Source organism: Amblyomma americanum, chromosome 1 (assembly GCF_052857255.1).
Source record: "Amblyomma americanum isolate KBUSLIRL-KWMA chromosome 1, ASM5285725v1, whole genome shotgun sequence".
Classification (NCBI taxonomy): domain Eukaryota; kingdom Metazoa; phylum Arthropoda; class Arachnida; order Ixodida; family Ixodidae; genus Amblyomma; species Amblyomma americanum.
In genome coordinates this window covers 235,977,423-235,999,682 of record NC_135497.1, presented here as the reverse complement: position 1 = coordinate 235,999,682, position 22,260 = coordinate 235,977,423, and positions in this window count along the sequence as shown.

The window sequence follows — 22,260 nt, the reverse complement described above, 5'->3', positions numbered from 1 at the left end:
CGAACGAAACGAATTGTGCATGTTCAAAATTATTCGAACCGAACATATCCTGTTGATCTCGAATACGTTTGAATATTTGGCTCGAAGTTCGAATAATCCCTACGGTATTTTTCTCCCATGGGTATTCCAAAAACAGCGACCATCTCAAGCAGCATTGGCTGAAGGCCAATGACAGTACACGGCGTGCATTCTTACAGGCTTCCAATTTGCTTGGTCAACAGGTGGTCACTGTGACAAAGATTTGCTTAGACGCGAAGCTGAAACCGACCAAAACGGGAGACGCATTAGCCAGCATGACAGAAACAAGCATGAACCCCATGCATTATCAGATCGCTCGTCTGATATACAGTGTGTTTCACCTAAGATATTACAGTGTTTAAAGATAGGTTTTTTCAGTTAGAAGAACCACTTTTTATGCCATAGCATTGTCAGCGGTGTAGTTCATTACAATGTAACATAGATGTGCTAACTAGTAGCCTGGTTAATAATATTACATAGCTAACTTTTTAACTCTTCCTGTTAGGGTTAGTAATTATTGCGAGTAGTGTATCCCACCGTAAGTAATACCTATATCAGTTTTTTAGAATTTTGAAAATATATCTCCCTTCGGCGCAGTGGCCCAACAAATCTCTGGTACATCCCACCAAAATGCATGCGCCTTCGAGAAGTTTGCAGGCAAAGCAACCTTTCCAGTGCACGTAACTTGTCAAAATAGCCAAAATACGCTCGACCACAGCGCCGACAGTAACCGCGTTTTCGGAATTCTAAAAGCTGATATGAATATTATCTAAGGTGGGCCAAAGCCTTTCAATAAATAATGAGCCTAATGGTAATAATTTTAAACTAAACTATTCAATACTAGTTACCCGGGCTTCTAATTAGCACGTCCTAGCAGAATTCTGATGTACTACACCACTGGCATTGCTATGCCAAAAAAAAACGCTCTCCTAACTCAAACAGCCTACATTAAAAAAAGTTTAAAGTCTCAGTAGGTGAAACACCGTCTACATACACACTGCGTATCATTCTGTCGCGTTCGGTTCGCGCGGTGTGGAGGGTTCAGCTAAAGTGAACTTCATATCAGCGCCGCGGCGCGGTCTTTTCCAGTGGCGCTGTTCGTAATCCTCATACATGGCCTCAGAGATCGGACAACGTGGCAGGACCCAGGTAGGTTAGGCAGACCCCGTTTTTATGCCTGATCTCAGAGGTAATGCCTCATACCTATAGCTCTCACACGTTCCATGCACTGAGATGTGGCGCTACTTAAGTATCTTCAATTATACACCGCGAAATGTACTTTACATATGCGCATAACGTGGCAATGACAAACTTAATACACTCACTTTTTATTGCCTCCGCACCCCCCTATTGGGATTAGTGTTGCGTATTGTGACAAAAGCACCTACAACTGAGAAAGCCGCGCTTCGCTGTTTCTCACGATTGCTCATCGAATATTCGCACAAGCACCGAATATTTGTAAATATATTCTATCCGTATTCGCTTGTGTTTCGAGATACGTTATTCGTATTCACTCGATAGCTATACTACGGTATTCCTGTTTGATTCGGGTAAGGAAAAGGACTATTCGCACACCCATAGTATTAAATGCTATGCAATAATACTGCCGACTTATCTCTTTGGTCCTGCGCTGACGTGGAAAGAGACCACAGGTGAAAACCGTGCGCGATAAAAGAAGATCAAACGAGTCCAGAGCGTACACACATGTGGCTGCAATTTTTATCGTTGTGCGGAGCTGGTATCTCTCTAATCCGAAGAAGAAACAATATATTCAAAAGTGGTTTTGGCATTTCCGCCCGAATACTGTTGCGCCCGCAACAACTTCGCCACCCGCAAAAGGAAAAGAAAGCCCACATCTACGAGCTGTGACCGGTGAAGGCCGATCGGAGCCGTTTTCAGATATTCGTCGTCAGTGGCCGCGCAGTGATGACAAAGAAGTTGCAGAACAAGGATGCCACGCGCAGCGCCGAATAATCTGAGCCCCAGAAGCTGACGCGGCGTTCCAGTGCCTGTGCACCCACTGCCGCTGCAGCCGTCGTTCCGTGAGGCGCCATGGCGGCGGCGTACGTCTGGACTCGCCGACGACGCAAGGAGAGGAGTCGCGAAGATAGACGTGGAGGGACAGGGCTGCGAGCGTCTCTCCAGGACTATCGCGGTGCTGGGCGTCTTCACTCCGGCATGCGTGAGCGACCCCGCCAGCATCAGAGCCCAATTGGAACGCCAAGCAAGTACACAACTACGAAGTCTTCGCGTATCGGGCAAGGCGGTGGACCTCCAGTGCAGCGCAGTTGTTTTAAAGTACGCCTCACACGCCAGTTCGTGCACTCTGAAAGCCCTGTGCCGCAACGTACGAGGCAAGGATTCATACATGCAGCTCCATGCACAAGCGACGTCTGTATAAAGAAAACCGACAACGAGGACTTCACTGCGGTGCAACTGGAAATTCCCAGCCGCCAGGCGCTTTCAAGGCGATGGGGACTCGTCTCCACCGTTGTGCTGCTGCCACGGCGGCAGCAGCAGCCTATTCCACGGCGCCGCTGGCGCGACTTCATATAAATGCCCTGGCGGACGCTTTCAACAAAAGCAAGGATCAGAGCAGATTTTTTTTTCTTTATGCGGTGACTGAGTGTGACGACGGAACTTTCTGCCTATAGATGTCACAACAGGCAGTTGCCTTATGGTTTTAGTGTGTGTGCTTATGTGTATGTGATTGTGGTGCGGACTGTACTGACACTGACATCATCTAGTGACACTTTCCGCATTTAATTCTTTATTTTTTGCCTTGTATGTGACTGGGACAGAGAGGAGACAGAAACATACGGCATCAAGAACAGACGCTGACAAGACACACATGTGGAAGGAGCGAGACGAGGTGGAGAAGAGGGATGAGGAGGCACACAATTGCAGAAGGGGTGACGTTTAGCTGGAGACAGACATCAATAAGGGGTATCAGGATGAACCTGCGCCCTGGAACCGAAACATGGGGCGCCATTCATTACGAGCGTCTTCACTGAATACCTTCTCCTCCCATCTCTCCCAGATGTGGACTTCAAGACAGCGGCATTGAGCGCTTCGGCAGAGGAGATCGAGGAGATATGTGAACTGTGCAGTGTAATTTTTTTTTTGCCCCGTGGAAAGTTGTGGCAACACTTTCTTGCAAGTGGTTGAAGTGGAAACTTTTTGGTGAGAGGGGAGCAAACTTGGACAGGATGCAGAATGTAACCTTCACAACTTGTTTCTTTTTGCCCTTCGAGATCGATGAGTGAGGCAGGTAGGGACAGGCAGCAGCAGCACAAGAAGACACAAAAGAGTCTCCAAAAGGTGGTGGGGGCAGGTACGGGCTGTCAGGATGAACCTGCACCCAACCCAAACATGAGGCGCCGGTGATTGTGAGCGCCTTCGCTCATTAATTACCTTGACGGCTTCTCAACCGCGTCTTAGTGGTTTTGTAAACCCTTTTACTTTGTAACATAACTGCAAACATTTCCTCCTTTCTCATTTTATTTTTCTGTTTACGTGTTCTTTTGAGAGATTTTTGTACTGCATTTTGCTGTGTTTCATTAAAAATAAAAAAGGAGCCTTGCTCTATCTGTCCGACCGCGACTCTTTGCCCCTCTGTCACCCAAAGCCGCTCCTCCAAAGCTGCTGCTCCAGACACGCGACCAACTACCAAGCGAGAGCGTCCTCGTTTACTCCGAGGACATGGCCAAATTTTTCCACCGGGCAGATCCCGACATGTCCGAAGAGAAGAAACTGCGTTTTCTTATGAGGGGAATCAAGGAGCAGATCTTCGCTGGGTTAGTTCGATTTGTTCGAATAATCGCATAGGAGGATACTTTGTTTGGTATTCGAAACTTCCGAATAATCGACCACTCCTGGATAATACTCAGACAAACAGCTATAACCTGTAAAGCCCTGTTACGTAGTGCAGCACCGCAACAGTGTTGGCGAGCTTATACGAAGAAGACCGAGGCCGAAGATTCTACAACTGTTCTTAAACAAAGCCGCGTTCAAAAAAAAAAACGAAGGATGTCAGTGCCACATGCATAAAGTCATTTGTTTCGACTGGGCCAGTACAGGAAGCGAAAAAAACGATTTACATGGTAGGTTGCGGACATCTCTAGTTTCTCTAGTTTCTCTCTCTATCGAATGAGTTCTTCCCCTGTGAGCCGTTTCTACAGTGGTTCAGAACTTAATTGTCGGAATCCTCGCTAAGTAACGACCATTATTTCAACAGCGAGGACTGTGTCATCTGAGAGTACTGGCCACGAAGCTGACCGGAGCCACCCACTACGGGAGGTGCCTCAGGTCGATAAGAGGTCAGAAAACCGCCGTCCTTCTAGCTGCCATCATGACGCAAACAGGATCTTTTGGTATTGTACAGCGAGAGGTCAATGTCTGAAAATTTAGGCGCCTAAAAAAAGAAAAAACAAATCAAGTGCACATGCTAAGCCCCAGACCAGCGACAAGGCAGAAGGTGTAGCGCGATCCCCACGAGGTTGCCATGCAGCGAGTTACACTCAGCGCTCGGGTGAATAGGTGTCGTGTTTCTGAAAGCATAGGCCGCGAACTGCTACCGTAGCAGCTGAGCCACACTATAGACTTCGTGTTTTAGGTTAATCCTACTAGTGCCGAACTCTGCACAGACTGGAGGCTTCCGGCTTCAAATACACGCGACGCGGCCTCCTGAGACGGCGTATAAAGATATCCTCTACACAGAACGTCTGCAGCGGCGTTGATGGCAAATACGCTTTTAGACTCGATTCAACGTAGGGCTGATTGGTACCACATAACTTTCTGCTAAAATCTGTCTCCGATTGCATTTTCTGGTCATGATTCTTCCTAGGAAACCTTTCGCATAAAATTGTTACACTCCTAACGAGTGGATAGTGAGAAGAGACGCTTCAAGGACACATTTTACTTCAGTCAGCCGTTGGCCACGTGACATCTAGCCGAAAATAATAACAGGGGTGGCTTTGTGAAAGGTCTGCCCAGCAGGCCCATGTGACGAAGGTGTGTTTTGTGGAGCGGTGCTTCCCATACCACGGACATATACGCAATGCCTTATGATCACGAGTGTACCAGAATCTTGGAAGATGTTGGTCAAATGTTTAGATGAAGAATGCTAACATCATCCTAATACAATAGAAAGCGGGCTTGAATGACTTGAAAAATTGCAGACAATGCAGCTTGCTGTCCATTGCTACAAGGAATTTATTATGGTAATCGCTAATACACTAAGAACATCCTCATACTTGCTGCCGTCAGCGGAATCACCAGGCAGGTTTTCTTAAAGGGGAGTCTACAATAGACCTTATATTCACTATCATCATGAACATCATAAGCCTGACTACGCCCACCGCAGGGTAAAGGCCTCTCCTACGTCTCTCCAATTAACCCTGTCCTTTGCCAGTTGCGCCCACCCTATGACTGAAAACTTCCTAATCTCATTCGCCTCCCCAGCCTTCTGCCGCCCCCTGCTACATTTGCCTTCTCTTGGAATCCACTCCGTTACCCTTAAGGACCAGCGGTTATCTTGCCTTCTCAGTATATGCCCTGCCCAAGACCATTTTTATCTCCTTATTTCGACTAGTATGTCATTAACACGCGTTTGTTCAATCACACACTCTGCCCGATTCCGGTCTCCTAACATTACCCCTATCATTTTCCTTTCCATGGCTCGCTTTGTTGTCCTTAACTTAAGCTGAACCCTTTTCATTAGCCTCCGCGTTTCTTCCCCGTAGGTGAGTACCGATAAGATACACACGTTTTTTCCCTTTTCTCACGAGGGATATTGGTATGTTAGAATCCCCCCCCCCCCGCCCTCTTTTCTCGGGAGCGGTGGTCTTCGTGGGAAGTGGAGAGGAGTTTACTGAGAGGCGCGTCGCCCGCGCTTAAGGTGCCTCGATGTCAGCTACCCGCGCCAATCCTTTCGGCTCTAGCGCCGACTCATCCCCTGCTGACCGGCCGTGCACGATGGGTAGAACAGTGACAGTGCATCGCGCGTTTCGGACGCTGCCCGAAGCCATGGGAAAATTGGGAGAAGAACCCCGAACTGTCTTGTCGGATTCGCAGGGGGCCGACGACGTTTTCTCACTGAAGAAATTCCTTTCGCTGTCAGCGGAGACGGCAAAGCCGATGCATGGGCGCCTCTATGAAAGCTCAATGGAATGCGCATGGAGCGAGCTGCGTACGCGGAACCACGCGCCTTGCACATTCCAGCAGATGCGGGGTCCACTGGGTTCGGACCGGTGAGCCCTGGGCTCCGCCCACTTGTACATAGTGTGCCATTTCTCTGCTATTGGTTCAAATTGGACGAGAGTTGGCTTACTAAAGCTCCGCCCAAGCATCGACCCGCTCCAAAAAAAGACCATGGAGAGTGCGTCGAGTCTCAGTCTCGGTCGCTTTTAAAAAGACCCTTTTTTAACTGACTTATCCCCACTGCTTTGTATTTCAATCCTGTCTTTAATAAATCAGTTTGGTTTGCTAAAAAGCTGAATCTGCTGCCCCAACCTGCAACGTGTTGCCAGACGAGCGGACGAAGACCTGAAGGCTATTTGTACCGCTAACCGCTGTAGATTCGATCACCGGCCAGCGTGCCATGATCATTCACCGATTGCGACGAGCAACCGACCAGACCAATCGGGCCGTCCCATCAGAGAAGGATTGATTGGGACATCTTAACTGATATTGGCAACCTGAGACAACCTGCCATATGCGCTCCATCCCATTCTTATCCTTCTAGTTGTTTCCCTGTCATGATCCCGGTTCAGCTGTCACTACCTGCCCTAAGTAGACGAATTCCTTAACCACTTCCAGCACCTCATTACCAATTGTGAACTGCTGTTCCCTAGCTAGACTGTTGAACATTACTTTCGTTTCTGCATGTTAAATTTTAAACCCACAGTACCACTCGGACTATCTAATTCGTTGATCATGATTTGCAGTTCATTTCCTTAGTGACTCAGCAAGGAAGTGTCATCAGCGAATTGCAGATTACTTAGGTATTCACCATTTACTCTTATCTTCAATTGTTCCCAATTCAGGTCTCGGTGCACCTCCCATAAACAGGTGGTGAATAGCATTGGCGAGATCGTGCCCCCCGCCTTACGCCCTTCCTTACTGGAATTTTCTTGCTGACTTTATGAATGACTATGGTACGTGTACAGTTCCGATATATATATATATATATATATATATATATATATATATATATATATATATATATATATATATCCAGTATTTTGACTTAAGGTTCATCTACAACGTGATTCCGCAATGCCTGTATGAGTCCTGAGGTTTCAACTGAGTCACATGCTTTCTTATTATCAAGGAGGGCTATATATAGGGGTTGGTTATATTCTACGCATTTCTCTATCATCTGCTTGCTAGTGTGAAGATGATTCATTGTGTAGTATCCTTTTACAGAAGCCTACCTGGTAATTTTGTTGATTAAAGTCTAACGTTGCCCTGTCCCTATTAGCGATTATCTTAGTAAATACATTGTAGGCAATGGACAGTAAGCTGATCTGCCTGTAGTTTTTCAATTCTTTGACGTCTTATTCCTTTTGAATTAAGTTATTTGCGTTCTTACAAGCTTCTGGTACGGTCGAGGTCATAAGGCACACTAGCAGTTCATATTCACCCTATCAGATAGGTGACAAAGAAATGCGCAGAATATAATCGACGCCAGCCTTCATAAATCACGAGAAAGCATTTGATTCAGTCGAAACCCCAGCAGTAATGTCGGCATTACGGAGTCAGGGCGTAGAAGAGCTTTATGTAATGATACGGGAAGATATCTATAACAGTGCAGAGGTACTGTAGTCATCCGTAAAGACAGCAATAAATGTGCAAGGGGTTCAACGTAGTTAAACCGAGTAGACGAGCAAAAGCCAGAGCGGGGCCTGTGAGCATTTCATATTTTTAAGTGCGAGTACAGCTAGGCAGTGAAAGTTCGAGTAGACATGAAGAACAAAAAAGTACCAGTGGCGTACCTTCTCCTCAGGCTATGTCAAAACCCCTTTATTCTTTAAGTTTATGCGTAATGTGATTGTCAATCCCTTCTTTGTCAATGCTTGCACGTTGTGGCTTGGAAGAGTAGAAAGAAAATTCCTTAAACCGTAGACCTATTTACCTCGCGCTGAAGAAAACAAAAACAAAAAGTAAGGAATATTGGGAAGTCACGTTTGTGCAGGTAAATACAACTGCATGAGAGTTCCAACTGCATAAATTGCTAAGATTTTTAATTTTCTTGGTTTGTTCTATAATATGCACACAGTATTCATTCGGTCAGTAAAGAATTCTTTTTATTGTAAATACTAATATTTCAGGAAAAAAAATTGCGAGCAACGTTCTGGCAGAGGAAGTGTTTTTGTGCAGAGTGCTGTTTCACAACTTTGTAGTTATGTAAGAATCGAGATATTCAAGCCATGATGGGTATATTTTGTGTGCTAAATGTAAAGGTAAGAAAGAATATGTCATGCTTATTTCAGTAATATGAGGAAGTTACTGGTTTCTAGAAAATTTTCAAAAATGCCATAGGTCTAAAGGGAGGTTATATTCAAGATATCTTTTTCTCCACGACTATTTGGCACATCTTAAAATTGGAGGAGTAGATAAGCATCTAGGTGATTAAGAGTTCGCGCAATATGTTGTTTTGTGTCATTTTTTGCCTCCTTATAAAGATTTGTTTCAGAAGTGGCAAGAAAGATTAGGGATGTATTTTACATGATATAGAAAAAGACTGCTGTAGGTGTTCAAAGGTGCCAGGTTTAAAGCTGTTTTTTCGCGCTATCTTATCTTAAATACTAATGAAAGTCAGTACACTCTTTTAGCGCGCCCAGGTTCTTATCTATTCTTCAATTTCGAAGATGCGCCTAATAGTCGTGGAGAACAAAAAATCTTGAATATAGCCTCATTTGAGACGTGTCATTTTCGAGATTTTTTTCAAGGAAGTTGTAACTTCCTCACAATGGTAGGAATAAGTATGACATAATCTTTTTCGCCTTTCATTTTAGCATGTGTAATTTATCAACCATGGCTTGAATATTTCGATTTTTCATCATTGCAAAATTGCGAAATAGTGCTGTGTGCGAAAACAGTGCCTCTGCCACGAAGTCATTTATAATTTTTTGCTCCCAAAGTGTTGAAATTTTCACAAACCAAAGTTCACTATCGGACTACCGAATAATGTTAGCATAATGTATAAAATAATAAAGAAAATTTAAAATTTTAAATATTTATGCAGTTGTATCTCTCGTGGAGTCACCCAACTCACTTGCAGCAACCTGAGTATGCATCTAATGAAACGCGAACAGGCTAACTGCAGCTGTAATGCATGAACACCGAAATATCACCCGTTGGGAAAGAAATGCAGTCAGGGTCCATTAAGACCTCGTTATTTGCGCCATCAAGCTGAAAATCAGGAGCTGCGATATTCAATCTCTCTCAACTAAAATCTTTTGCTGCTCCTGTTTCCGTTGGCGTTTCGTTTAACGCTGACACTACGTCACGTACGCGAGCATCAGCTTCTGCACATATATGGATATACGCAGGATGGGCAAGTGTAAAATACAAATGTCCGGTATATAAATTCCTAAAGAGTGGAAACAGAGGTGACGTTGAACGTGCTGGCAGGTCTGCGTGCGCTGTGCGATCGTACTGTTCGCACAGATGCGCCAGGAGGGCGAGAATTCATTGTGCGCCAGAGAAGAACAGAATCACGTTTTCAAAACACTAAAAGCAAGTATGACAGAGTATGGTTGGTCGGGTCTATAATTATGGTGTTATCTATTATAAAATTTGTATAAGCAACTTATCAACACCATTCACTGGTTTACTGGCGTCCGTCTCTTTCACAATGGACTGCGCACGCGGAACAGGAAAGAGTTGATGGTTGAGCTTCCCCACACTCTCCCCACAACCAAGAAAATCGGTTGCTGTGAGAGTCATGAAAAGGCCTTTAAAAGCGGTCGCAGAAACCAACTTAAAAAATTAGCTGCGGTTTAACTACTGTTGAACCTGGTTACAGAGCGAAAGTTCTGGTATATCGGGTAAGTAGACGCGGCTTGGCGTCTGTAACGTTGAGTGCGTTCCTCACAGTGTTTACGCAGCGCGGCCACCCTGCCACCCTCTCAGATGGCGATTAAATTAATGGTTGATCGCAAGTGTTTGGTCACTCAAAGAACGCTGCGGCCGTGGCGCGTGTCTGCCTCAACGTTGTCAGCGCTAAAACATGCAGCCCACATCTCTCACCCCCGCCACGTATCTCAAAGCGCTATTAAGACGTCCACTGAATCAGGAAGCCAGTTATCCGCTCTTCGTTTTCTGACAATTATCGGAGTTTGGAGCGTTGTGAGCGCCAACGCCAATAAACAAAATGAAAGCCGACAGCCTATAGAAACAGGCGAGCGCTCTTCGGCGGCAGCGGCGGCGGCTAAGTGACGTCATAGCTGTTGTGTAGTTTCTCCTCGTCTCAAGGTCAAAGAAGGTCAAATTTACTGCAACACGAAGAGCGGCTTTACCTAGCGTAGTGAAAATCTCGCTTCAAAAATAATCGTTTTGAGGAGAGGAAATCGCGCGGGTCGGAACGCGATGTGTAGCGCGCATGCGCGGCATGCAATCTCATCTGACCGCAACGTGGTCGACGAGTGGCGGCGAAGGCTCAAGGTGCTCCAAAGTGCTCATCTTACTACAAATAATTATATTTCTGCTCCGTATGTGTTTAAGAGCGTACATTTTTCTGCTCAATATGTTCTCCAGAGTGCATATTTTTCTGAAAAGGAAGCAAGTCAAATAGACAAAGGACGAGAAAAAGGAATGTACATGCACATACGATGACTCGACTATTAGCCATGCTTTATTCGAGAAAATAAGTCCAACGACGAGGCTAACGGGGCATGCGCAGCGCAGCCGGCAAAAATCACCAGACAGTGCCAGAGGGAAGACAGGCAGCACATCTGTCGCCAGTGACCTAAAAACCCAAAATTCTTTTTCGAGCAAGCGGACCCAGGTTGTGCTATCACAATCATCACCATGCATCCAGATGAAGCAAGTTTCGGGAATTTCACGCTTCTTTGCCCCGATGCCAAGAAAACATTGCTGATCAGCGGGTAGCAGCCACACTCACGGCCTGCAATGGTGAGGCAGGTTTGTCCCGAGATTATAAGTCAAGGAAGCATGATATTTACGCAGCCTGTCACCGATATGTCGACCGTTCTACCGAAGTAAACCTTCTTGCATGTAAGAGGAGTCGCGCACAGTCGAGCCCGATTATATCGAATTATTGTTCATATGGAACAGTCACAACATCCCCTTGGAATTTCCGTGCAAAGCATAGCACCAATGTTCGCATTTATTGAACTCGCGTTCTGCGGAACAGCGGATATACCGATAGAACTGAGCGCGAAGCCCTTGCAAGTGGCGCTCCTCCTAACGGCACGGAGGAGGGTCGTTTGTGTGGCTTTGGGCACCTGCGGGCAGCGCTAGCGCTTTGAAACCGCGTGAATGGGTGAACATTGGGTGTTATAGAAGATGGCTTTCGTTCTCTTCAGCTCATTTCCCACTCAGCGCCGCCGCTGGTATGCGGTGAAGTCAACATAACTAACAAAGCCTTGTGGCAGTCCGCGCCCGGCATGCTTCACTTCTGAAGGCGTTGCGGAAACCGGCTGAAGCTTAATTTTAATGAGAATATTCTGTTTATAGTGTACTGATAACAGGATAAGGCATCTGATGATAGGCAATGGCTGGTTACAGAGCAACGTCCGCTACTGCTTCGATGCGAAGCAGGTTCGGCCTAGCAACGCCTAACGAGCAGTTCGTTTTCAGCGTGTCGGCAGGCGACATATCGCTGCAAGAGCGCGTCACTAGCGTGGGTGCAGTGTATTTTTGCTTCTTCTAGTTTGCAGATAAGCCTATCTATTGCAATTTTTTATATACAGAACTATTTTGCAATTTCCTTCGAGTTTGATACATACCGGTTCGACTGTACGCTACACGTGTTACACAAGTGAAAAAGTTATCATAGGCTGTGTCGTGCACACAGTATTTCTTGACCTCCCGCATTAAATACGTGAACAAAAGCCTGAAAGCTTACAGGGAGCACAAAACAACGTTTATGCATTGCTTGACGGCTGCCTTATGCACCCTAGGCAGATAAGGCAGCTTCGAACTTCCCCCCTTCAGCGACTGCAGCGTCAACCAGCTTCGCATTGTCCATCTTCTGAAACAGCGATTCAGCTGTCGCTTTCAGAAGGGCTCTATAGTGAACCTCGCAGTTTCTAAACGATCCATTTGGTTGTCAAAGCTGGTTTGGCGGCGTGATGGCAACTTTTTTGGTAGTTCATTCCGAAAACAGTTCGCTGAAATTTCTCTTTTCATTATATTTAATGTGCAGACCCGTAATGCAACAGTGCCTTCTCTCTTCTACGTAGCGAAAAAAAAAGAAAAAACTCCAGCATAAATGGCCATCATCAAGGGATGTTAACTGAAGTTCTAGGAACTGAAGGAATGGTGGCTAGGAAGTTCATAGTTGAAGTTAAAAGTGTGTGATGAAGCTTTCAAAGCACTTAGAACATCTCCTGCAAGCACAGGCAGGGAGTCATTAGGTAAGAGCTTTGAAGTTTATTTTTTTACCACAAAGCAAAATGATACATGAGATTTGGAAGAGAAGGTGGGAAAAAAGCTACATGTAAGTAGCTTGACTAGTCCCACCTGCCAATAACTGACAGCGGACGCTTTGACAGACGTGAGTAGCACATTTTTACAGAACAAATATTGCAACTGCGATGCTAGTTTGTAAACAACAGACAAAATGCAAACATCGCTGTTACATCGCTAATTGGAATATGCAGCAAAATACTAGCAATCATAATACAAATAGCGAATAGAAGTCAAGTTTAGAAAGTTCACGCAATATCTCTATTGCGAAGTGGTATTTATTTAAATCCTGTGGAATTCTAGACTGAACCATCTGAAATCCATAATCTGTGCGAGATCTTGTAACATGCCAGAGTTCTGTGTGCCTCACTGAGCGTAAAGATGTGTTACTTTTCAGATTTGCCAATGTTTTCAAAGTATTTGTGCGTTTCCGTATTTCAGATTTAAGTGTTGACAGTAGCTTAAAGTCATACAACTTCTGTAATTTCACGATTTTGAGTAATGAACAGTCGAGGTGCGTCGGCATGATAAGGTTGCTTTGAAATCACTCGTAGGACTTTTTTTTACATTATTAGGTTATACACTGCCTTCATGGTGCCGTTTCCCCATACTCGATGGCAGTATCGCAGAAAAAAATCTGAACGAAAAACTGTCGACCTACCTAAGAACACTGCACACACGCCTGCCACGCAGAAAGCCTTGAAGTCAGTTGTCAGATTTCGTTCAAAGGACCTTGCACAACACTGGAGTACAGCTAGCGCCAATATATATTGTCTTTTTCCGAAAGAACAAGGAAGCGTTAATATCAGCAATGGTGAAGGAGAGATAAAAGGAAAGCAGTTCTAAAAATTAAGGCATCAACCGACAGGCCACCTGGCCTCTGGAACCTGACTGGAGCATAATGCTTGATATGTTCACGCACAGCTGCGAAATGTTCGTCGTGAGGGAGAGGGGCGCCGAGGAATAAATCCAATATCCACAGAAAAAGATGCATTGGCCGCCGATGCCCCGGTGAGCACTTCTCCCTCCACTGCCAAGCTAGCAACGTTGTACATGTCCTGCACGGTGAGGGTCGCTGCAGAATCTGGCCCCCTAGCTTCTCAGAGGGCAGTCCGCCTTGTGGGGTTTCGCAGAAAAAAACACCTGTAGGCAGTCCCGCTTGCAATTATTCACACCTTGGGACAGCTTTTCGAAGTTTTTGTCTCTCAGGAGCTTCATGGCTGCCGTCCTCAGCTTTGAGGGTTTTTGATTCGTAGGTACTGTTAGAGTCGAAGCGGCCGGTGGGAACAGGTTTATTGCCAACGGCTTGACGGTACACACACATAACATGAAGAACATGCCCCCCCCCTGCCAAGGCAGGCTATTTATACCATTGTGGTGGCGCTGAGGTACAGGCGACCGTGGCTTCCTGCTGGTTATCATATGCAACACTCCCCCCCCCCCCCCCCATTTTTGATTGCTACCAAGCGATCGATCGTACCCATACCTTACGGGCACCCGCCGGGTCCTAGTGGATCGCCGCAGGGGCACTGGTCCTACTGGCTGTTGTGTGGAAGTCTGCTCGCTTACTGACCCCTCTCCCAAGGCCCAGACGCCTGCACGGACGTGCCGACGTCTAATGTGCCTTTACTCGGTGAAATTTCGGGTACCGCCTCGCTTTGAGGCTCTGTATTCGCCGACAGTGGAATTTCGACCAGGGAATTCTTGAAGATTACGCTTTACACCTTATGTGATCTGCGTGACAAACCCGAAAAACCCCGCCTACACGTACCAGGAACGTCACTTTTGGCACCTTAACAATTTTTCCAAGCCACCAAATCACCCTTTCGTAGCGAACGGTGCGGACATATACCTCTTCGCCTGGCGCAAACTCGCGGCTGTTTCCCCTTCGCGCATTTTTCTCACTTATGTTTTTCCACACCCTCATTCTTCATGGTTTCAGCATGGGCAGTCTGGTCCGAATTTTTCATCCGAGAAACAATTCACAGAGCGCAGATTCTGTGAATGAATGAGGTGTCGGCCTGTATGAAAACAGAAAATTATCGATGCGGTGCTGTAAGGACCACCTTTGACCAGCTCTCTGATCTTCGAGGTGCAATTTCAAGGTGCAACTTTTTGTGGTCTGAACAAGTCTCTCTACTGCCCCGTTGGACTGAGGGTGTTATGGTGGCGGGAAAATTGACTTAACACCATTTTGCTTCAAGAAGTGTTGAAGTTCACTGGATCCGAATTGTGGGCCGTTGTCTGTCACCACAACACCGGGTAGCTCATACTCCGGAAAACTGCTCTTTGCCGCATTTTGAGTAGGCATCTACCAGCAGTAGCAATGATTTTCCTTCTACTTCCGCAACATCCAAATAATCCCTTTCCCACGGGTTTGGGGTTATTGACTTAGGTTGAATCGGTATTTAGTGAGCAGAATTCTGCGCACTTTGATAGATCTCACATGTTCGGACTGAGTTCTCTAGATCTGTGTCCAGATTTGACCACCAAATCCAACTTCGGGCTAGCATTTTGATTTTCGTCATTCCTGGGTGGCTCTCATGCATTAAGGACAGAACACTTGGCCAGGGGGCTGTCGGAATAACAACCCGATTGTTATACAACAAACAACCCTGCTCTATCGAGAGCTCATGTCGACGATTAAAATAAGGGCGGTATCGCTCTTCTGTTTCTTGCGGCCAACCTCGCCACGTCATGTCAACTACTGCTCTCAAAACCTCATCTCTGCTTGTTTCTTCAGCTTATTCCTCGGCTGTGAAGGGAACCTCCGATAGTGACGAAAAATACTTAATTTCCTGTTCGTCGCCAACAGTTCTTTCCACCGGGAGCCTTGATAAACCGTCTGCGTGGCCTCCTTGTTGACCCTTCTTGTTCTTGATGACATACTGATAAGAGGCCGAGAAATTTTTCCATCGCTGCACTTTTGCAATCGCTACTTGACTGCCGTGTCTCCTCGGACCAAACAACTGCGTCAGCGGCTGATGATCACTCAATATTTCGAACTGCCTACCGAGCAAGTACTTGTGAAATTTTTTTGTGCCAAAGATAATGGCTAAAGCTTCGTGATCAATTTTGGCATAGTTTCTTTCGGCCGCTGTAAGCGTGCGGGATATGAAAGCGATGGGTCTCTCGTCGTGACCCTCAGTATGTGCGAGCACCGCTCCGAGGCCATATGCCGATGCGTCACACGTCAGGCGGAGCGGTTTGTTTCCGTCGTACAAGCTAGCACTGAGACCTCACTCAGAAGAAACTTGCATTTCTGAAAGCTGCTCTCGCATTCTTTTGTCCACTCCCATGGACAATCTTTTCTGAGCAGCTTGTAGAGTGGTTCTAAGGTTGTTGCTGTTTGCGAAAGGAACCTAGCGTAAAAATTCACCAGTCCTAGGAACGCCTTCAGTTCGGAGACGCTAGTCGGGGTTGGAGCCCTCAACATGGCTTCCACTTTATTTTTCGTGGGATAAATGCCGTCTGCGTCAATTTTATTACCTAGGTAGCGGATGCGGTGTTTCAGAAATTGACATTTATCGGCGTTGGCACGTATGCCATGCTTCCGTCGTCTCCGTAGCACCTGTTCAGTACGTCTCGACACTCGTGTTTGGTCTTTCCAGAATGTGATGAGAACATCATCGAGATGGCACACTGTGCCCTCCAAGCCAAACAATATCCGATCCATTAGCGATTGGAAAATGGCGGGGGGCTCGAGACACCAAACGGTAAACGCGTGAAGCGAAAAAGGCCGATGTGTGTGTTTATCGTTAGCAAATCTTGCGAATGGCTATCCATTTCAAGTTGCAAGTACGCCTTCGATAAATCAAGTGCACTGAAACAAGTCCCTCCCTGCCAATGACGCAAATAAATCTTCCGGCAATGGCAGCGTGTGATGAGCTACCGTTATACAGAGGTTTAGGAACACATGGTAGTCGCCACATAGCCTGACGGATTCTCAGTCTCTCTTCAGAACTGCTACAACAGGCGTTGCCCATTGGCTTTCGCGTACCGGGTACAACACACCGGCCGCTTCCAATTCCTTAAACTCTTTTTCAACCTTTTCTTTCAGGGCGTACGGCACTGGCCTGGCTTCACAGAATACGGGTTGTGCTCCCTGCTTCAAAGCAATAGGACTCTCGAACCCCTTTATAGTTCCAATTGGGCCCGCCAATATGTCCTGTACTTATCTAGCAGCCCATCCTGTTTAGTGATTGCATTCACTCTGAAGACTTGTGACCAGTTTAGGCGAATGTGCTTCAAAAAGTCGCGGCCAATCAATGCCGGTACCGTGCGCCCTTGTTCATTCGCAGCTACCACTAACGGCAGTGTAAAAGAATCGCCTCCATGAGTTACAGTTACACTGCCCTTACACGACACACTTAAGCCATTGTATGTCCGTAAGCGAAGTGGCACATGCTGATATGGCAGATGTCCAAAATGTTTCACAATCTCATCTTCAGGAATAATAGATACCGCTGAGGCTGTGTCTTTTTCCATAGCAATGGTTCGCCCGTTTACGTTCGTGTCAACTTTGTATGGATGAATTCTTTCTCGTAGCGCGTACAATTCTAAACTAGACACTTCCCCAGTGCAATTGTTTTGCCTTGTGGCACACATGCTAGCTGAATGTCCTTTCAGAGAGCAACTGTAGCACCTTGCCTTAATGTGCAGACAGTCCTGCTGGTGATGGTGACTCCTGCAACGAAAGCACGACGGTATCCTGTCCTTGTCAGCGGACACTTTCCATGCACCCGCCGTCGCCCGTCACGGATTGTGACTGGTCGACCGCATAGTCCCAGCACTGTTGCCATGTTGCCACCAGACGTCCTCTTCCGATTCTCGTGTCACGCTGGATCCTGCTAGCATCTCTCTCGCGTGGCTCTTAGCGGCTTCCATGGACGTGGCAATAACGCACGCCTTATCCCACGTTAGGCCCTCGTCTTCAGCGGCCAGAAACTTGCACCGAAAAGCCTCGCTGCGCCCACGACAAGCTGGTCTCTGAGTGCCTCAGACAAAAACGTTCCAAACGAGCTTTTCGTCGCCAATCGCTTCAATTCTACGATGAAGTCGGCAACTGTCTCCCGGGGTCCCTGTGTGCGTTTATGAAAGTTATAACGCTCTGTGACTACGGACCGCTTCGGCGCGTAATGGTTCAGAAGCACCCGCTTTATTCCTTGATAAGTCTTTTTTCCGGGAACCTGCAGAAACATCATGTTCCGCAAAGTGGTATATGCGCCGTCCCCCAGTATAGTGATAACTGACTAAAAAACTCTATTTTCGAAATATATACAGGGAGCTAGTGGAGCGGTACTTAAGGGTCTGTTCCTTACAGATGCTAGGTGGGCTGCTCATTACAGCAGCCCATTGGCGGTAGCTGATGCTCGGACGCGCCCGACCAGGGCCTTTTGGCTCGCCAGGTCAGAGAAGCCGAGCAGTGCCGCCTCCCAGTCGTCACGGGCAGTGTTGGGATAGGGAGAAGATGCGGAGTTGATTGACATGCCCACACCATGTGGTAAATGTCCGAAGTCTTTTCCCTGCAGTGCGGGCACGCCCCTGGGCACGCAGGGTCGAAATGTTTGATTACTGCCGGGCACAGAAGTGTTTTAGTATAAAGGCGAAGGAGTAAGTGTTCATCCGCCTTCGTGAGGCCCTTGCAGGGCTTAGGAAACATTGCGTGGCCGAATTGGTAATACTGGATGATTTCCTTGAAGGCAGAAGCCGGATTAGGGTCGGAGTCCGCATCAGGGGGAGGCGAGGGTGATGCCCGGAGAGTGAGCGCGCGGGCAGTGGCGTCGGCCGCTTCGTTGCCCTCGAGACCCGTGTGCGCGGGAGTCCATACTATTGTTCGGGACGCGGGAGCCCCAAGATAATTACTGTGTTGAAGAATTTGGTATGCCAATAGGGAATAAAGCCCCTTTAGATGTTCGTTCAGCCCCCCCCCCCCCCCCCCCCGCGAGTCGGTAACGATGACCCGCGAGTCCTGATCGGCGGCGGCGAGCGCGATGGCCACCTCTTCCGCATGAGTAATGTCTTGAGCTTTGAACGTAAGGCTGTTCACTGCGGTGTTTTGGTGGACGACTGCGCTGTGTACCAACCCCCATGATGTGGGCCGGTGGCGTCCACGTAAAATACTCCGTGTTTGTTTCCATAGTAGCGTGCCAAGGCTGGCGCACACGCGAGGCGCCGGCCATTATGTTCGTCTCGTGTCATGTTGGCCGGAAGGGGGCGTACGTGCAGGGTGTATCTCCAGATTTCGGGGATGCGCACGCGCTCTTCCGTTAGTGTTGGATGGTGGATGTGAAGTCGCGCAAGCAGGCGGCGACTCGACGGCGTCTTTGAGAGTCTTGTGTAGTGGTTTGTCAAGTTTGCTTCTCGGAGCTCCATGAAGGTGTTGACCATCCCCAGGCCGAGGAAGCGCTGGTTGGACTTGGTGACCGGAAGGTCGAGAGCACGCTTGTAAGTCTTACGGAGAACCACCTCAAGGGATTTCTCGTCACATTTGCGAAGATGGAGGTAAGGAGTCGAGTACAGGACTCGACTGGTTACGAATGCGTGCGCCAGCCGCAAGGCATCTTTGCACCGTAACCCCCCGCGGTTATGGGAAACCCGGCGGGTCATGCGTCCCACCTGGTCCCTCACCTTGCGCAATTTGGCCAGCGTTGGGTCGACACGGCGGTGTTTATTGATAAAGAGACCCAGTACTCTGATCTCCGCGTGTTCTGGGATGGGTCCGCTCGCTAGGGACAGTTCGATTTTGGTAGTGCACTTCGGCGAGGGTCGAATGTGCACAAATTTCGATTTGGCCGGGGAGCATTCAAGGCCGCAGCGCGGGCGTAAGCGTCCACAATCTCCGCCACTTGCTGCAGGTTGGTTTCAATGTCTCCTGCCGATCCGTGCTTATCCCAGATGGTGATTTCGTCGGCATTTAGCGCGTGCTGTATGCCCTCGACACTTTTCAACTGCGCCGGCAGTTTCATCATTGCCAAATTGAATAGTAGAGGTGAGAGGACCGCGCCCTGCGGGGTACCTCTCGTACCTAATTGGTAGGGGCCGTGTTCTTGATCTTGTATCCGGATATACGATTGCCGGTCGGAGAGAAATTGCCTAATGCACTGAAACGTGTTGTGTTCACAGTTGATTTGAGAGAGGTGCATCTGAATTATGTCGTGTGTTACATTGTCGAAAGCCCCCTTCAAATCGAGGGCGACTACTACCTTGTCATTAAGGGGGTATTCGACGGCATTCAGAATTTCGCGGTCTAGTCGAAGGACGTCCGTTTTGCTTTGCTCGTCCAGCTTATTCACTCTCGCGAAAGCCTCGAACCGCTCCAGGTAGATAGCCATGTTACCTGTCGTAGTACAGAATGCCGACAGAATTCCGGCGCCCGATGAACGGCTGGTAGCCAGTGGACGGTGCTGATTCTTGGGCGTCGTTCATGACGGCTGCTGCGCTTTTATGCTTGAGTCAGGGCCGGCAGGTTCGTGGTTTCCTCGTCGCCATTGTTAGAGTCGAGATGGCCGGTGGGAACAGGTTTCTTGCCGACGGCTTGTCGGTACACACACAGAACATGAAGAACACGCTCACCTGCCAGGGCAGGCTATTTATACCATTGTGGTGGCGCTGAGGTACAGACGACCGTGGCCCCCTGCTGGTTATCATATGCAACAGGTACGAAGTTCTTCGCTATGGGACCTATACTGTCTTCTGTCTAAATGTGCTTTTCAGAAGCACCACGACACCACGTACCCTCCTAGTCTGCTTGCAGAATAGTCATTTTCGACAACGTAGCCGACTACATGGCGGTGTACGCGGTTGCTGTGCCCTTGATACTTGCCGTCCACCTTCGAAACGGGTCGACTCCCTCGGACAGACAACGCTATCATTCATCTCTGTGCGCTTTCTCGGCCACATGGCGTACAGTGGCGAGGAGCTCGGGTCCCCCATACTTAGCGTTACACTTTATACTTAAGACCCTTTTAAGCAGATCGTCAATTTCCCTTGGCACTGAAGCGCTTTCCAAATTCGCCAGCGTGTCTCTGTTCTAGTCAAACCTTTCCATCTTCGGAGAGTGCTGCCTGAGGCGTACCAATACACTTCTGTCGCTTGGCCTGCGAAGAGGCGGAGTTGTTGGAGGCAGCGCACGCCTGACAGTTCGTTAGTACCGTGAGACACAGCGAGGTGTGCGAGTTGTACATTTTCTTAGCCGAATCGAACACGAATAAGCTATAGCTTCGCTACCGAAGCATGCCCGAATAGTGTAGTTAAAAATTTTTTAGCGCTAAGCTTACCGGCTTGGCGTGCATTAATCAGCAAAGCTGTTATAGCTTTGGTTTAGCCATTTAGGTTAATACCACCCTCTCTCTCTCTTTCTTTCTCATGTACTCTTCATCTCCCCCCTCTCATTAACATGGAGAAGGCAATGTTTTTTCGCCACTTTGCCATCTGCCACGGTTGGCAGGTTGCAGCCATTAAAATATATTTCACTGAATTAATTCAGTAATAACTTAGGATCTTACGATTGACGCTGTATATTCTGTGGTACAATACACGGTTCTAAGGCTAAACGACACTGTGACAGTTTTTGCTGTAAAAACGAATCGAATACAAACCGAATATTTGTGTGACTGTTCGCGACTTGTGCAAATGTTGTTACAAAATCTGGGCCACAATTCACCTACTGGTCCAGATTTGGACTCTCGTGCATATTTTTCTGCTCGAAGAGCTGCTCCAAATCCCAGTGCCGGATTAAGAAAATTGTGGGCCCTGGGTTAATGCGCATGCAGGCCCCCTTTCCTTATACTGACCGCCCTCCCCCGTCGCCTGCTACGCTACTGGAAATATGACATGTTTCATTTTAATTCCACCAAATTAAAAAGAACGAAGTGCGATCAATGGGATTAATATTATTGTTATTATTATAAGGAAAACAACCAAACTTGCTTGAAATGCATGCTGTTGTAAACACCAACACATATGTTCACTGTGTGATTAATCTGCATTCTGTTTACAGGAAAAAGCTAGGCTTTAAAGAAAAGTTTAGTGCACTCAAGACGAAAAATAACGTAGAAAACACAACACTGCTCAGAAGTCGATACTGCTCAGCGTTTCATTGGCAACGTGTAGGCTGGGAGGCGACACAACGAACTTATTTTGAACTACTCATGTAGTTCACCGTTCGCTGCACCATGTTTACGGCCATCCTCCTGTTCCAGATGCTGACGTGCTGGCTGCCTTCCAGTGCGTGCCCATCCTCGGATTACCAGCCTTCAACTACCGCCTTCACCCTGAGTGGAGCTAAAAAGTGGAACCCGCCTTGGCTAGAACCCCCTCCAGTCGCCGCGAACTCAAATCCAGCCCGAATACAGCACTTCGCCTGGCAACGTACCGCATCGCCAACGTCACCAGTCACAAGACCGGATCGGGCACTACTTAAGCAAAGTGGCTGCGCCAGCCACTTGGGGCCCGACACCGTTCGCTGCACCATGTTTACGGCCATCCTCCTGTTCCAGGTTGGTTACTTACCTTGTAAAGAATACCGAAGTAGCAACCGCTGCCTTGTCGCGGTGTCGTGCCCCAATTTTGTCGACTGGC